Consider the following 18,886-nt stretch of genomic DNA (forward strand, 5'->3'; position numbering starts at 1 on the left):
CATTCATTCATTCTGGACAATTGAGGTGACTAGAAGGTAGATCAGAGGCACCACAATTGTGTTTTCGATAGTTTAAATAGCCAAAAGAAAAGAAAGAAAGGCGAGATATTTCTCGTCATAATAATGATTTATATGAAGTGAAAAGAAATTGCATAGAACAAAAATTAATTACCTTTTATAATGAAATATGTGGCGGGGCTCCTCGGACGGTATTAGTTGTGATTCTCTCGACAATCGCTGAAAAAGTAGACAGTTGCTTTGTCGAGGACAACCGTTGAACTGCGGGAAAAGTCTCCGGTTTTAAGGGGAAGCTTCCCAACATAGTTGTACCGGCATGTATATATATGTGTACAGACAACATAACCCTACCTATGTACACATATACATATGTACGGACAACATAACCCTACCTATGTACACATATACATGCATGTGGGCGAACTAGTTGTCGATAATATGCTGCTATTAGGGTGGCGCAAGTTAATAAGAATTTAGGCTTCGGGCCCAAACATGCCGGCCCTTGCGATACGCAACAGCTCAAACTCCGACCGAGCGTCCCCGACCATAAGTTGTCTTAAAACTAGATTGTAAAGCTAAGCGGTGCGCGCCGGATGGCGCGGCAGCATCCTCCTTGCTTTCGCCGTTACCTAGAGGTAGGATGATAAGAAAAAATAAACGGAACCTGCTCTTGCTATTCAATTAAAAACTTCATTTATTTCGAGACTTAAATTAATTAATTAACCCTTAAGGTTAATAGATCGGGTGTGTCCCCGAAAGCACCCAACCAAAGATGGTGCTTTGGGCCAGCAGCGAGCTAAACTGTATTGGTAACGTGCCCGGCGTTATAATGTCGGCATAAAAGTCGCCGCCGAGAACGAGGCGGATGGGCGTTGAAGCGTAAAATTGTGGATCCGCCAGCCGGATATGCTCGTAAGGAGCCGCGACGCAGAGGTCGAGTGGCCAGTCTACCTTTCCGGTTGTCCTCATGTTACGTATGACGCGTAGTTGGCACGGCCGTGGAGCCAGTCTACGCTCTTGGTTGCGGGCGTTGTAAGTGGAGTTACCTGTGCGTTGTCGCTGGCGTGGCCGAATGGCCAGTCGACGTTCGTGGCTGATTGGATGATTCCGCGTGCGTCGTTGATGGAGCGAGCGAGAAGGCCGTGTTTCCACGCCACTTTGGCTCCTTCTTTCGTGGGCTAACAGGGGTCGGAACGGCCGTGGGTCCGATTCCCCGATTTCTCGTTGCAGCGACCGTGTGCTAATTTCTTCTTGGCGATTTTCTAGGGCGTCGCGATAGAAGGCAGACTCGGAAGCATGAATAGAGAGTGCTTCATCGGTATCGTCCCCTGCTCAGTAGGGCCTACTCTCCTGGGAGGGATGTATCTTTTCGCGCTCTTCCTCTTCCTCCTCCTCCACTTGCTGTGCCCAAATCTTATAGGGCTCTGCTTGCCGTGGAAGGTCTTCTATCGGTGAAGGTATGTTGGTGTGGTGTTGATGGTCCATTGGTAAATGCAGTGTGGAGTGGTGTTGTCGGCCATATCGTCGGCACCTGCCGTCGCTGGTACAATTTTTCGCCCGATGCACCATCGATAGACAATTCTGGCAGTAGTCAAGGCGAATGATCTCGCGCAATCTTTACAGATGGGTCTTCGCCCTATAGCCAGAGCACGATAGAATCGAATGTCGCGCATGACAAAGAGGGCATGGTTTGGCGTAGCGAGCCGTCTGGTGCTCAGTTCTCTTGCGCAACGAAGCATAGCGAGTCATTCAATTCAGAGAAGTGGGGAGAAAAAATAAAGGAACCTCGTTGAGTGATTATGACTGTGTCATGCGTTCGGTGATGAGTAAAAAAATGTTTGGACAACACAATTTTATGCGACATAAGACACAATAAAGGGATGTTCATCTGGGAATAAAGAAAAAATCTTTATTAAATTTACCTTTTTTTGTATGGCTCCTCATTTATTTGTTTAAATTTTTTCTAAATATGCTTGAAGTCCTGTTTATTTGGCTGCTTTTCCCAAAGGATACGGGGCCGACGGGTATTTGGCTCCGAAACCGATGCACCTTTTGATGCAGCACTAATTATTGTACATAAAAAATATATTGGCATATATATCGCTCATTCGCTGCAACGTCGTCATAACTCAAAAAACATGACTTTTGAGTTAATAACATATAATAACATATACATCGGTATATAACATATAACGCACCCAATATCATGATCAGTTAAAAATTTAGCACGCGGTATAAAAATTAAAATATGCCTTTATATGCGCAACATATGGCAGTTAAAATCTTTGAATGGCTCTCCTGGAAAATTGTGGTTTTTGAGTTATGACGACGTTGCAGCAAATGAGCGATATGTACATACGTTGGTATAAGCATACCAACAGTCAGTGCACGGACTTTACCGCATTGGTAGATTTACTAACTTTTTGACCCATTTTCACTTTCTACTACTTCTATCTCCAAATCCTAAAAATCTAACAATATTTCAATCTATTCACATTGAAGCTAAATACTGTGATCATTTGGTAAACGTATTTAATTGCCGAGCACATCCAAATACATTAATACGTGATATTAACCAAGCGAATCAATTATGAAAATTTTGTGTACAAATTGAAACAAGGGATAAAGGTGGTTTTGAATGAAGGGTAGCAAATGAGTACGTAACTATTTTCCTTCGCTATTTTCATAAGTTTTTTGTGACTAGTTGTGAACGAAAATAAAATGGTTTTAAGTAAATGATAACATGCCGAAATCGGTTATTTTTTGGCAGTAAATTTGGTACGTTGGAAAATTTTTGTTGAACTTAGGCATTTCGGTAAATTTTCGTCAGTATTTCAAGCTCACAATACAGGAAAAGCAAGTATCATATAGGCATAAGCTAAGTCTATACAAATTTCAATTTGTTTTGTGTACATGTATAAACTGTAGCTATTGTTTTCTAGAAAAAAAAAAAAAAAAATCTCCCAACTCCTAGCACTATTTTCATTTTTTGATACCAACATTTTTATTTTAAAAAGTCCGCGCACTGGCATAAGTATACCAACAGTACAGACCAAAACAAAAAAAAAAAATACTCGCGAACATTTATACATACCTATGTATAGAATGTAAATTCCACAGAATTGATTCATTGCGCCGTTGCTTCATTCTTTTCATTTTTACGCTTGGTTGGAGTACGATATTGGTGATCATTGAGGAGAAGATATGGTAAGTAAAATTTAATACTTTGTAATTTAATATGTTCCTTTTATTAATTAATTAATTTTCTTTTACAGGTTACTGGCGTGGAGATCCCGGAGATGGAGCATCGGTTTCGTATCGGATTTTTGTTTTCTGTATGTACCGACATCGCAAAGGGGTGCTCCAACTGCGGCGTCGGCCGCGCCGTTAATGCTCACACCTTCGCGATGTCCATTGACGTCGATATTAATGAAATTTTCGTTGCAGGTTTATGGTGGGATATCCTTTGATTGAGAACACATTTGCGGCCATAAAATTACCACCAATTATTGCTCTAGAGTAGCAAAAGAGGCTGACCCAGAAATCCCTACTGTATGATGGATCTTTTCCCAGTGACAGTAAAACTGCATTTGAAGAGCTATGCAACACATGCATATAAGCTCTCCGAAAATTTGCAGAAAAATTGTTGCAAGGGTTATCAGCCGCGAGAACAAAGAATTACATATAATATAACACAAATAACCAGAATTGTTTAAGGTGCATCAGTAAAGTTAACTATCACAACAGAAGAAGATATTCTAGCGTAGAGCAGAGCAGCCGAAATTCATTGTTGTTAGCAAAAATTTATTTACTTTAAATAATGGCTGATCCCGAAAGGCAGAGTCTCATTAGAAACGAAGAAACCAATAATGCGTATACAACTACGCAAGCAAGCACTGGACAAGATAATTTACAAGGTGGCGGAGGAGGTGCCGGCGGAGCAGTTATGGTTGGAGCTGACGCTAATTCTACAGCAGGCGGTATATCGCATGCAAATGTGCCTTTTGTGGGCCCTGATGAGCTTACACCTCCATACCAGGCGAATACTGGTACCGGTGTACCAATGGTTACATGTCGTGTATACCAAAATATGGTTGATATCACAACCAAACGGGATCAACATATGGTGAAATGCAGTCATTGCAATGAAGCAACGCCAATACGTAATGTTCCACCGGGCAAGAAATATGTACGTTGTCCATTTAATTGTTTGTTAATTTGTAAGAGCTCCTCGCAAAGTCTTGCTTGTCCTCGCCCGAACTGCAAACGCTTTATTAATTTAGCCCCAGCCTAGTTACCCCGCCCGTACCGGCTATGCCCGGAATGTGTCGGGTTACTTGTGGCCACTGTTCGGATACTTTCTTGTTTAATACCTTTCACAATGCTTTGGCGCATTGTCCTCACTGCAGGAAAGTGTCATCTGTTGGCTCGCGTTTCGCTTGTGGACGTGGTATTTTATTTGCTATACTTGGACTGCTGTTTCTTATTGCGGGTATTGGTATAACAGTCGGTGTACAAATGCGTGGTGGCAACGGCGCGCCCCCACGTATTTGTTAAAGATTAGTTAGGCGGAAAAAATGGGAAGAAAAATAAAAACACACAAAAGGTTTCGTATTAATAAAAGGAATTCACAGTATTTTTTTTATTCAATGTGTATAAATACAACAAGTGTTAAGGAAAATGTTAACAAATGTTGTGAAAAGTTTAAAAATATTAAATACATTTTTGGAAATTGTTAAATATGTTTTTGGAAATTGGCAACTTATGTGAGCGTGTGATTACGTGTTCCTTTGCTGGCTGCTGGATTAAAAGAGGACGAGACTCTTTGCCACATGAGCCGATGAACCCACGATACAGCTCCTTCGTTGGGTTTCCCGGCAACAAAGTTGCTGTACCGCGGGCTCACAGCGGTAAAAATCTAGGATACATACGCACCACCACTCACACACGCCTGTGTGTATAGTGATCACAAGAATATGTGGGTGGTAGTAACGAAGGAAAATAACCAAAGATAGTTATGTTACGAGGGTGGGGAGATATATTTAGGCCTGTGGCCTAAACATACCGGCCCCCTTGCCATAAGCAACAAAGAAAAAAAATTAAAAGAAAAAAAGGAATGACACGTGATCGCACGTCCAGTAAGGCGTTATGTCGATGTGCAGATTCAGACTGCAAGCACTGCACGTCGCACGATGGACTTCGTCTCTCGTTGTCCTGTGAAGAAAAAGAAAAGAAGTTATTAAATCTACGTACGTGGTTTTAAATTCCGTGCTGTAATTACTTATTTTTGTGAAACAACTCCTATTTTTGGCAGGCTCCTGAGACTACCAGCCCGAACAGGGTCGGTTGGGTCAGGAGACCGCCAACTGTTGTTGCTGGCGTTCCGCTCACCATCATTTCGGCGTATATATCTGCGCCGAGTGTTAGCCGAATTGGCGATGAGCGGTAGAACTGTGGATCGGCCAGCCGCATGAATTGGAATGGAACGGCAATCTTTGGATCTACATTTGATGGCGGACTCAACCGGTAGTGGCTTGGAACAATGCTGGCTTGAGTGGTCAACTGTGGATGACCCGAATTTCCCGCGAAGGATTATTGTGCATTGCCCTGATCCTTATCGCTCTAACTGTAGGTCGCGCACCAGCTCTGCATCGACAGTTGTGCTTGTGGCGCAGGGATCGACTATAACTCGAACCAAATGCAAGTGGCCCCGCGATTCGATCCGTACGACGGCAGTCGGTGCGATGGGCACAAATGGTCGCATGATGGGTGATGGGGTCGTTTTCTGGGATAGGCGTCCCGTTCGGAAGCCGGCTGGTACGGCGTGTAATAGCGCTCGTCTACTGTCGACTTTGCTCGCGTTACTTTGATATGGCGCGGTTTTGTTTCGATTTTGCTTCGACACGCGTTTAGTTGCTCTGGGCCGACCATGGGCAGCGCTTCCCTTCGATGATGTGGTATGGAGTTCGGTGTCCTGCTGCCGCCAATTGTCCTGTTCTTATCGTTCTTTCTTGGGCTTTTCCGCCTTCCGTTCATGCTGTAGCAGTGGCCGAAAACTACGCTTCCCAAGATTGCTGGTTGAGGGGTTTTGTTCGGCTCTAGCCATTTCTTCTTCCAACTCTGCCTCCTCGACTTGTTGGGCCCAAGACTTAGTTGTTCCCGATAAGTGGATCGACAACTCGTCGTCCGATTGGTTGTCGTCACCGACGACAATGGTTTCTGCGCGTGCAGGACGTTGGTCCTCGAGGTGAAGCGTAGTATGGTGCTTCTCGTTACACCTTTTGCATCGATATTTACTTTTCCAGTTGTCAACGCGATGAAACGGCGACAAACAATTGGGGCAGTATTTATGTAGTAGGACAGCCCGTAACCTTTCTTCGGGCGACTTGCTTCTGTACTCAGCGCAGAGCCTCATACTATGGTTTCTACCGCAGAGCTGGCAGGCGACGTCGAAGCGCTTGGCGCTCCCCTCTGACTTGGCCAACAGAGTTTCGAAACGGGTCATGATCTGCAAAGAATATCGGTAACATTGATCACGACCACATAAATTGGGTGGGTTTTGTTTGGGTGGCGCAAGGTGACGGAAAAGAAAAAGGGGGAAAGTCTTACGTGATTTCAATAACCGTACATGTAAATGATGCCTTAGGGCGGCGTCAGTTAGGAGTTTACCCCTAACTTCAGCCCTGAATTTAACGTCAAACCCAATCTGTGAACCTTGAAGAAACAAAATAAAATACGACTTTTGTCAAAGTTATTCAAGGCTCGAAGTTGCCTAACTTCTCGTTATGTTTTGAATTTAATGCATTCATTCTGATAACTCTAATGAACTTCGTACGCTTTAACTTTGTCGTCAAAGTTGGAGTCGTACGCAATGCTACATTCTACCTGACGCCGACTTTTAGGACTAGTTTATTTAGAATTTAATTTTTTTTAATTTTGGTCGGCAGATATCGCCGAAAGTAGTCCTAAAAATTAATTTTTGATTTGTGGTGAGCTTTGTTTTCACAACAAGTGGCCTGCCACCACACGGAACGGTTCGAAACCTGGCTGAGAAGGTATTACAGAGTTGCACTTCCACCATTCAACATTATTTTTGACGTGTACTGTCGATAATGTTGAGATTCGTGGAATTAAATATTTTAAATCTCGACCGAATGAATGATTGGTCGAGATATGCAATACGCGACATGTGTGGCGTGTTGTGCTCGATGTGCCGTGCGGCATGTAATGCGTGACGTGTAGTGCGTGACGTATAGTGCGGCATGTAGTGCGTGACGTGTAGTGCGCGAGATGCTTGCGCATGAGGCCTAACGTTTGTCTTGCAATAATCATTGACAGTCAGTCAAGTTGAGTGTAGAGGTTTTGACGAGCAGATGTCGCTTTTCCATTTCCTGAATGAGAAAAAATGTCATTCATTTAAAGCACGCGGTGAGTATAGCTCCTGTTCATGTAGTAAAATATGTTAATTTTAACCTTATTTCTTTCCTTTCATTAATCACTTTTTCTTTTTTATCCAGGAAATAAACAAAAACGTTTTACATTTGTGGCACAGCATAGTTACACCCGTTTTGTATACCTAAAGCTGCAAATACATGAATGCAGTTATAGCGTTGTGCCATTTCTTCGAAGCCCATGGCCCCAGTGCAATATTCTGTACTCAAACACTCCGCGATACAAAATTGTGGAACCGCAACTGGCTCACGGTTTCTTACGGAACATGTTACCACCAAAAAGGAGTGATAGACCGCCGCAGCAATGCCTGACCTACAACCTTATTTTGCCTATGCTACAGAAATACGAGGAAACTATGAATGATCCAGAACATGAAGTATTCTATTCCTTGCGACATGTCAAAGAAGTTCCACGTAACAAGTTCAATACTGCAGTTTATTGTGCGTTAACTGGTATTAAGATAATCGTACGTGGCAGCTCGGATAGTACGCTAAATTTTATGCTTTGTTTGAAGAAACTTCTACCAGAGCCAATTCACAATCGTTTGCGCATTGATGCACAACATCAACACTCTATAAACTCGAATTACAGAATAATATCGGTGTCAAATAAAATGGCAGTACCAATAGCTAGCACTTCAGTTTATCGAGTAGATTTCCTCGGTGCTTCTTCAGATGGTAATAAAGTACGTGTGAAATGGCCTGGAGAATTGCCAATGAAATGTCCAGATTTGATGGTGAAACTTCTGAAAGCAGTAGATGAGCCACGATTCACACCGCTGGTATTGAATAAACACACGACAGTGCTGATCGAGGAATGGAAAATCAAGATTATATGATCGAATAGCCAAAAACGAGATGAAACACTGTTGATTTTCAAAAATCTACAGACCTTGTCTGTTAAAAGTATGGCCAATGCAAGTGAGTTGAACACTGATTCGAAAAATGTGTGAAAAGCGAAGCTAACTGGTAATTTTATTTCTTTTCAGGTATACTCCTCGTGCGATGTAATGCAAAGGCGTTGATCAATCGTGTTTTTTGCTACGAATTTTTTCTTCCGGAGTATGAAAATCCAGCTGATGTTTGGCATCAGTAAAAATTCCAGGTACCAAATCATATTCGAATATGTTGTGAAATCCATAAAACGGAGTGAATCCACTGCCATCAATAAAAAAAAAAACAAATACTCCACTCGTACATTCAAATTAAATGTTCCAACATCTGTTTTGTTGCCTCCTTCGTGTATACTCCATAAACGTATTTGACTACCATTTTACTAGGCGTCGGATCAGCTGTTGATGTGCTGACTTTCGAGTTAATTGCCATACGTTCGAATGTTGCATCGATATGTGGGGACGTAAAAACTAACTGCCAACCACTAGAATCTTTCACCCGATGGCAAGTTACAAAATGAGCATAAGCAACAGCAATCCAATTTTGATACGCTTTAATTATTTGTACACGCAATGGATCTACCCAATTTGATGTAAGTGTAGGGCTAAATACCAAACCCAAATCGTTACGTATTAGTTTGTTTAAATCGGCTGAGGAATTACGTGAATGACGCCGTACGCGAGTGTGTTGATGATCGGCCGGCAGCAGCCCAGTTTCGTATATATCCACCCCCATTGGGGCGTCCACCGGGTAAGTCCCATGAAGAGTGGCGAGAGTGCGAAGGTGAGTGCCGATTAGATGTTGTCGCCATTTCGGGAACACGTACCATTGAACCTGGCCTAGTTGAACTCGAAATTATACCGGACGATGTAGAAGGTAAACAAGGCTCTAAGGGTACTTGCGCAGAGGTAATCGTACTTATACCATTGGCATTGGATGCTCTATTAGATGACAAGTCAGAATTTAATAGTGGGCGGTCATCCGGCGCTGCAGAGCTAACTGTAGTAGCAGATGTTATTGTAGTATGGAGTGTATCATTTGGTGGCATTATCGCTGCTGGTAAGTATCCATAAAAGAGAACATCGCCACATGATGAGTGGTTAACATCTTCACACAAAGCTAAACGCTTAACTAAGGGTGTAATTCTATAGTATTCAGATTCGTAGCGTAATGAACGCATAGCTTTTGAACTCGATATCCTTGGTACGTAAATAGTTGAGAATGATCAAAAATAACGCAAGACCACGATCGATGAATATATCGCCCGTTTCATCGCGTAAACTTGAAATGCATCCACTCAAAAGTGCAGTAAATAATATCGGGTATCCACGTCAGCGTTCGACGTGATGTGGAAAACCTCTGTCCCCCAACATTTAAATTTACTAGATCCACATTATGAGCGAAGTAAGCCATTATATTATTGATGATTTTTTTCACACGAGCACTGTTTTCCTCTTTCTTTTATGCTTTAGCTTGAAGCAGTCGCCTAAGGGCTTTCGACTTGCTCGCCCTACTTTGCCAATAAATGGATTGCAATAATTTGCCTTGAATACTTTTCAGCTCCTCCTTACACTGCTTCCAATTTTCGACAAGTATTATACCTTTATTTTTCAAGTTAAATTCTTTGATCGTTTCACAATTGGAAAGCTATTGAAAGGTGAGATTTTGCGGGAAAAATTAATTTTGATTACTTACGTGTAGCATTTGAAATAACTAAAGCCTTACGATAAATAGCATTAATTAACGCTGTACATATACGTAAGCCAACAACAAACATTCGATGAAAGTATTGTCCCAAAATGACGGTTTGCGCAGCTGCCGTAATAAATAATAGTTCTGAATAAAATATACCCTTCCATTAGGGTTGTGGCTCCGTCTCTTCGTCGGCATAATCTTCAACAAGAGTGACAATTAAGCTCAATATTTGCAGTTGTACAATGGTTAGAACATCGGCTATTAATTTCATAAGTGCACCAAGTAGAAATACACCGCCAGTTGATTTAAGAATGGCTGGCATTATCGATGTTATTTTCCTTTTATGGCTGGAGCCAGCTGCATGTGGATTTTCGAATTCAACCTTGCCACTAGTATATTGGGATTTTGGTTGTTGTGGAGTTATGCTGTGACTTTTAACATTCTTTCGTACACTTTTATTCCAATAATGTGCAAATATAGGCATAACTTCTTTAATGCTGTTGCTATATTAACATTGTTGCCTTGCCTCCTCGCTTCGGACTTGTTGAATCAATATTTGATATAGTGGGTAATTCTTGCTGTTGGGATGATGTGCTGCCGGAGTTAGTCCTCAACCGCCTATGAGTTCTGGTAATGCCGATCAGAATGCCCATTTAACATTGGAACGGGTTCGAATTATTCGACACAACTTGCCAATACAGAATATATTATAGGATTTAGGACTGATAGAGGTAATTGCGGCCGCCGCGTACACTTGGATGTGGAGTTAGTACTGCATGCCTGTGGAATTGCTCCTTGTTAACCACTTTCTATGATATGTTTGTCCCGGGTTTGAGTGTTTGTAAGATTTTTCGAAGGTTTTATTTTCGGGATTTAGTATCCGTTGGGTGCGACGCGGTTCATCGGACGGTAATTTAAAGAGAAAAAAATTCGTGAAAAATTCAGAGAGCGAAAAAAAAAGTTATTGTTAATTTTTGGGGCTTAACAGCTGCACGTGATCATGAAATTGATTGCCATGCTACAGCAGGAGTGGGATATGAACCCGCACTCCTACAATGGTTGAAGTGTTACAAGCGCACTCAGCCACGTCATGCCGTAGTTGTTGAGAAGTTTTCCCAATTGCCTTCTTTACATATTTTATTCTATAACATTCTACATACATCGTATGTAATTATGTGTTAAAGTTATGCTTGTTGGTGAGGCAGTTTTCAAAGAAACTTGGTAACGTTGCTGTTTGTGTTCCATGTATGGAACTACAACGAATTCCCCAATGTTGTCTATTTGTATGAGTTAAGCGGGGATTGCCTGTATCGCTTTAAATGTAGGAAAACATTTATTTGAAGCAATTTTATAATTTGTTAAATAATTTGGGAAAATTTTTAAACAACGTTACATCCGGACGGGCAAGGCTCAGTATACATATGTAGTTTATTTTATTTAACTGTTGTTAAGAAATGTAAATAATACATTGGTATACTCATTTAAGTGATCAAAGTTGAGAAAAATTTATACATTTAAGCCCAAGTGGTTGCGGGTGCAATGTGCCAGAAATAGCCAACACAAAAACTCGTTTAAGGAACTTGGCAATAGGCAAGTTGAATTTTTATGATAATGAGAAAAAAAAATTATTCAATTGTATTCTGCGGCAGATAGTGAGTCTGCGTTAGGGTATGTTGGCCTTGTTCAGGGGAATGAGAGCAGGGTTATCGGGGTGTTGGCCTCGTTCGGGATGAACGAGAGCTGGGTTATTTGGAATAAAGGGATATGGACTATTAAAGTTCATTTTCCTTGTCGTTGGGCGGCAGTAGTACCAATTTCGCGATTGGTATCGTAATTTGTCCCTTCATTGTATGAACGTCAACAACACGTACACGGTTATCGGAACCTAGGTGTGTGTTGACGACTCTCCCCATTTTCCACTCGTTCGGTTGTAGGTTATCCTCCTTGATGACGACTAGGTCCCCGGGTTTTAAGTTGGATTGTGGATGTTTCCATTTGTACCGTTTCTGGATCTCGGTGAGATATTCCGATTTCCATCTTTTGCAAAAGGTTTGATGAAGAGCTTTCATCTTTTGCTATCGGTTTACAGTGGAGGCAGGGTTTTCACTACAGTCGAGTTCATGTGGAGCTAAAAGATGCCCACCTACGACAAAATGGCCTGGAGTAAGCGGCTCCAGGTCGGAAGGGTCGCTGGATGAGGGACTTAGAGGTCTCGAGTTGAGGCAGGCCTCAATTCGACATAAGAGGGTTGTAAACTCTTCGAAAGTATATTTATGATCGGACGCGATCTTTCTAAAATGGGTCTTAAAACTTTTTACCCCCGCTTCCCACAAACCCCCCATGTGAGGAGCGCTTGGCGGTATAAAATGCCATTCTATTATGTGATGGCTATACTTAGTCAATGTTCCGTCCCTTGCTTCACGCAGAAATGCTTTAAAATCGGATCGTAAAGCTCCGACAAAGTTAGTACCATTGTCGGAGTAAACGTTTTTCGGACAGCCTCGTCTGGATACAAATCTGGCGAAGGCAGCTAGGAAGGACCCGGTACTAAGGTCGTTTGTCGCTTCGGGATGGATGACTTTCGTCGAAAAGCAGACAAACAGGCAAACATATCCTTTTGAAATTCGACATCCCCTCCCTCGGTAGGATTTTATACCGAATGGTCCCGCGAAATCTACCCCAGTGTTGGTGAAGGCCCTAGAAAAGGTGGTACGCTCCTTCGGAAGGATCCCCATAAGTTGCGTTTGTGTCCGCTTCCTGTAAATAGTACAGACCTTACAGTTGTGGATAACAGACCGTATCATTATTTTAACACGTGGAATATAGGATATAACCCGCAAGGCCCTTGGTAAATCGGAAAACCTAACTAGAATATCAAAGTTATTATTGACCGAAGTTGTATGAACTTTCACCCTCTTTTCCTCCATATTCGTATTGTAATCTTCTTCTTGTGTTGGCCAATTTTCGTTGTCTTCTTGTAACCAACAAGGTCCCTGCCACCACAAAGAATTGTTGATCAGGTCCGAAGCGTAGAGGCATCTGCTCGCCAAATCTGCAGGATTTGACGCGGAGTCTACGTGCCGCCATACTTTGTCTCCTACTGTATCGATGATTTTAGTTATTCGATGTGCCACAAACGTTGACCACGAACATGGTGGCTTTCGGATCCATGCCAGTACTATCGTCGAATCTGTCCAAAGGGTTACTTAAATATTGGAAAGTTGCATATTTTCTATCGCCGACTCTATCATTTCTGCAAGTAGGAGTGCGCCGCAGAGTTCCAATCGTGGCAATGATATAGTTTTGACCGGGGCTACTATCGTCTTGGCCATCAGCAAGTTTGTGAAGACTTGATCCTTCTATTGTACCCTCAGGAAAACAGTGGCGGCATATGCTTTTTCCGAAGCATCGCTGAATCCGTGTATTTCGACGCTGTCCTTTGGGGTAAAATGAACCCATCGTGGTATGCGGATATCGTTGATTTTTCCGTATTTTTGCATAAATGCGGTCCAACTATCTAGAGTAGTTGGTGATACCTCTTCGTCCCAACCCGTGCCTTCCAACCAAATATTTTGCATTATAATTTTGGCTACAATTACGACTGGTGCCAGCCAGCCAAGAGGGTCGAAAAGTTTTGCTATCGCAGACAGTATTGACCTTTTTGTTACAGTAGGGTTATTATCAAATGGTTTCGCTGCAAAGTAGAAGTAGTCGAAATGAGCGTTCCATCTGATACCGAGTGCTTTTACCATGCTGGTGTCTTCAAACTCAAGAAAATCCTCGCTTAATAGGTGTTGCTTCGGTATACCCTGTAGAATTTTCTTGCAGTTGGACGTCCATTTTCGCAATGGGAAACCTGCCGATTGCAATGCCGATGATATTTCGTCCCTTGTCTTGATTGCAATTTCGATGCTGTGTCCACCGGCGAGTACGTCATCAACGTACATGCAATTTCGCAGGATATCTGCTGCCATTGGATGCGAGGTCTCCACGTCAACAGCTAGTTGGTGCAGCGTCCGAATCGCAAGATACGGAGCACAATTAACCCCAAAGGTTACCGTTTTCAATTCGTAAATGTTAATTGGGTTTTAGGGGCATTTTCGAAATATGATTCGCTGGTATTTTGTTTGGTCTCCATTGACCCATATTTGGCGGTACATTTTTTCGATGTCGCTGTTAAATACGTATTTGAACAGCCGCCAACGTAGTATAAGAATTGTCAGGTCGGATTGAAGAATCGGACCTGGATATAAGGCATCATTTAGACTTTTGCCATTAGTGGTAGGACAAGATGCATTAAATACGACTCTGACTTTTGTCGTTGTACTTCCCTCCTTTATAACAGCATGGTGAGGTAGGAAGTAACAGTCATTTGAGTCTGGCGAAATATTGCCTATTTGTTCCATGTGCCCTAAAGTTTCATATTCGGATACAACTCTATTGTATTCCGTTTGAAGGACTGGGTTTTTCGCAAGTCGTGTCTCGTTGCGATAGAATTGAGAGCACGCACTTCTTAATGAGTTAAACTCTTTCCTAAAGGGTAAGGAGACTACGTATTTTCCATCGTTGTTCCGAACTGTTGTGGATTTGTATAGCTCCTCGCAGTAATTGTCATCGTTATTGATGCTCCTCTTCTTTGGAATTTCCTCTATCTCTCAGAAAGCCGCCAGTTGTTTGTCTAAAGTGACCTCGTTAAAATATGAAACTAGGGTCTCATTTGTATCAACCGCATCTGTCCGGCCTGTCAAAATTCAGCCGAACACCGCTTCCTGTGCTATTAATGTGTTTAGCACTTCTTTCTTAATGCCGCCTAACATAATTTGGGGGTATATGTCTCCGCCCAGAATTAGATCGACTGGCTCATTGACAAAGAATCGTTTGTCATCCAGTACTAAGTCAGGGAATGCTTGCCTAGTCATTGCGCTTATTCGGCAAGTTGGAAGATTTCCTGTCAATTGTGGTAAAACCAGCATGATCGTATTGATCTCGATTAATGGGTCGGTTGGTGACCGCAGTTGTATGTTGCACGCTTCTCTTACTTGTGCAGACATTATATTATTGATGCCCGAAACTTGGGCATGCAGGTGTTTGGATGGCAGCTTAATTCTGCGCTTTAGTTTCTCGGTAATGAATGAACATTCAGATCCCGAGTCTATTAGGGCTCTCGCCGAATAGTCAACACCATTAAAATGAATATTAACCTGAGCTGTCCCTAGTAATACCCCTTTATTCGTATTAGCAAAACATGAGTTCACATTATTAATCGGAGCATTTTCCCTTTCAGCATTGCGTCGTATTAGAGCTTCCCATGAGGTAGATGCTCCGATAGTGTCTGAAGTATTGGTTGGTTTTGGCTGATTCGAAATATGAAGCAGCGTATGATGTCTTAAATGACATGTGGCACAGTTCATTTGACTGGTGCACTTTGTTACCGAATGGCCAGCAGAAAGGCAATTTATACACCCACGGCTGCTCTTAATTTGTTCAAACCGTTTATTGGGTGTTAAACGTAAGAACTTTTCGCACTTTGAAATTCGATGAGCAGGACTTTTGCAAATCTTACACGTAGGTTTGGCTACACTTGCACTTGCCTGATAGGACCCTAATTTTTTAGCAGATGTATCTGTTTTCGAACGAGATACTTGTGGCTTTGAGGTTTGGAAACTGTATCCCCTCTCAGATCAGTCACGGTTTCTAGGGTTTGGAAACGATTGGATAAGAATCAATCCATATCAGCCCATTTTGAAATTTCCGTTTTTTTTTCAATTGTTTGTTCCCAGAGCGCCAGTGTGGTTTCTGGCAGTTTTGTGGAACATAGATATGTTATAATTGCATCCCAGTTTGATATGTCTATGTGATGACATTGGAGCGCCGAGTTGCAATTATTTATTTCACGTTGCAGTTTCTTTATAGACCTACCGCATTCACTCTCAACTGCTTTCAAACTAAAAAGAATTTTCAATTGGGCGTTTACTAAGATACGTTTATTTTCGTATCTGTCACAAAGATTTTTCCACGCTGTTTCGAAACCGTCTTTCGTTAAAGGACATCGCCCAACTATCTCTTTGGCCTCACCTTAAGTCTTTTGGTTTAAATAATATAATTTTTCTACTGCTTCAAGGTTTTTGTTACGTATATATATAGCAGTGGACATGTCTCTAAATGAAGGTCAAGAAAGTTAATCTCCTTTGAAAACGTCCGTATCACACGTTGGCAGGCGCACGCGATATTCCCTGTCTCCTGAGCTTTCTTCTTTCTTTTCAGCTTTCTCAAGTTTTTCCAAAAGTTCAGCCATCGCTGCCTGGCACTTGAGAAAGCTGAAATATGTAATTTTGTGCTTCTCTTTGATGGCCGAAAGCTCTTTTGCCTCCAGTTCTGAGGAGCTCAAGATTTCTTCATATGTCTGCTTTGCCTTCTCCCATAGCGATTTCAACTCCTCCTTTTGGACTAAGAGGGTGTGTTTTGTATGGTCTGAAGGGGACATATCATTATAGTCATTTTCAAACTCAGTCACTGCATCTGCTTGGCGTATATAGGTATCCATTATATTAAATGAAAATTTATTGAAATATTAATTGATTAATTGCCTTTGCAGAGAGTATTGAGGGAAAATGAACTGAAACGAAGGACTGTGTTCGAGAGAGATTTCCCGAGGAAGTGGCCTCGAAGCTTGCGAGAAAGCTAGGAATTAATTTAAAGAATATGCAATTTTGTGGTGGCAACGGCGCGCACCCACGTAATTATTCAAATAATGCTCTAATGCAAATGTGATAATGACTTGTGTAAGCGAATAAGTACTGGCTAGTGAAAAAGTGGTGTTAGTGAAAATATATATATATATATAAACGCTCGTTATGGACTTTTAGAGAGCCTAACCAAGGACTGTATTAAGACTTTAAAGTGATTAGTGTCTTTATATCACCAAAAATAGATCAGTCCAAACTGATTTGTGTATTGCCGCAAGTTAAAAATAAAAATAATTCAATTTTAAAAAATTGAACAAGAAATAAGCCTTTTGGCCACCCAAACAACAACAAGCGTACGTGTTTTGTAGTCAACGTACTTTGTACCACAACAACAACAAAAAACGCAATAGCAGTGTATCTAGTGGAATTGAGCAAAAAAGTGATTTTGAACTTGGTAACGATATGTTTTTTTGTGTGGAATAAAAATTTGCTATAAAATAAAAATAAAGCATACCACGTTATTTAACGCTAATTTCAGTAAATTTAGATTGAGAACAAAAAAAAATTGTTTGTGATGTTACAGTGAACTTTAAGTCGAAATAAAATTTGTGGTTATGTTAACCGGTACAGTGCAGTGTTGTACTACTTTGATCTGTGTTCGGACAATCTTACCGCTGGTGGGGGATTGTTCCAGATAGTCACAAGGTGGAAGTGTACAAACTTTAACTAACTGCCTGTCTTTTGTGGAGATAAGTGTGTGCACGAGAAAGGGCACGAATTAAAAAACCAAAAAAGTGTTCACTGCTAATATGCACTCAAATAAATTCAAATTCACTTACGCGTCACTAAAATAATCAAAGTTATATTTTACACTTCAAAGTTATATTTTAACACTTCGAATTTTAAAAAAATTCCTTATGCACGGAATATGTTAAACCACGTACCTTGGAATATAGAATTTCGTTGAAGTGAAATCTGGATGCTGCTTTGATGATTGTGTGTTTGTTGTTGTTTGGAGGTTGGATGTTGTATCACCGAAATTGTGGTTATCACTTTTTTGTGTGTGCCAATTGCTGATGATTATTATCATGATCGTAAATGTGTGTTTGGTGGATCTGCTTCCCTAGGGAGTGGAGTGGACTGTAGTTATAGGTAATTGGCTCTTCTTACCGGCGTGGTTAGGACCATGTACAAATGCGTGGTGGCAACGGCGCGCACCCACGTATTTGTTAAAGATTAGATAGGCGAAAAAAAGGGGAAGAAAAATAGAAACACACAAAAGGTTTCGTATTAATAAAAGGAATTCACAGTGTTTTTTTTTATTCAATGTGTATAAATACAACAAGTGTTAAGGAAAATGTTAACAAATGTTGTGAAAAGTTTAAAAATATTAAATATATTTTTGGAAATTGTTAAATATGTTTTTGGAAATTGGCAACTTACGTGAGCGTGTGATTACGTGTTCCTTTGCTGGCTGCTGGATTAAAAGAGGACGAGACTCTTTGCCACATGAGCCGATGAACCCACGATACAGCTCCTTCGTTGGGTTTCCCGGCAACAAAGTTGCTGTACCGCGGGCTCACAGCGGTAAAAACTAGGATACATACGTACCACCACTCACACACGCCTGTGTGTATAGTGTATAGTAGTAACGAAGGAAAATAACCAAAAATAGTTATGTTACGAGGGTGGGGATATATATTTAGGCCTGTGGCCTAAAGAGTCGGCACATACCAATATGCAAAGACTCACGCTGGGATTTTCATTGCATATGTTGGCATATTTTTGATTGCAGCATTTTTATTTGCATGTCCAATTTATTATTTCCGTTTAAAAGTGAGCGCCATAGATGGTCCAATGTAAGGACGTATTTAATAGTTTTTGTATTATTCCTTTTGATGCTAACAAAAAATATAACCACACATACACATGCATATTAGCGAATAGATGAAACAATGAGTAATGACTGGATGTAGACAGGAACGCTGCAGCGGAGACTGAGAAGGAAGCAATTCGAAAAAAAACAGAAATCAACATATTGCAGGTTGTATTTTTCTTATAACAAAATTAAGCATTTACGCGAATAGTTTCCTTTTTTAGCCACAACGATTACAAAAATGAATGAAGAGATTGCAAGTGCGG

General features: G+C 41.3%; 2 pseudogenes; one reads left to right on the forward strand and one right to left on the reverse strand.

Moving 5' to 3' along the window:
* The first annotated feature begins 3,838 nt into the window (after positions 1-3,838).
* LOC137234416 (type 1 phosphatidylinositol 4,5-bisphosphate 4-phosphatase-like) lies at positions 3,839-18,607 on the forward strand (annotated as a pseudogene).
* LOC137234452 (BTB/POZ domain-containing protein KCTD3-like) lies at positions 8,455-9,776 on the reverse strand (annotated as a pseudogene).
* Positions 18,608-18,886: the final 279 nt, after the last annotated feature.

Source organism: Eurosta solidaginis, chromosome X (genome assembly GCF_040869045.1).
Source record: "Eurosta solidaginis isolate ZX-2024a chromosome X, ASM4086904v1, whole genome shotgun sequence".
NCBI classification, from domain to species: domain Eukaryota; kingdom Metazoa; phylum Arthropoda; class Insecta; order Diptera; family Tephritidae; genus Eurosta; species Eurosta solidaginis.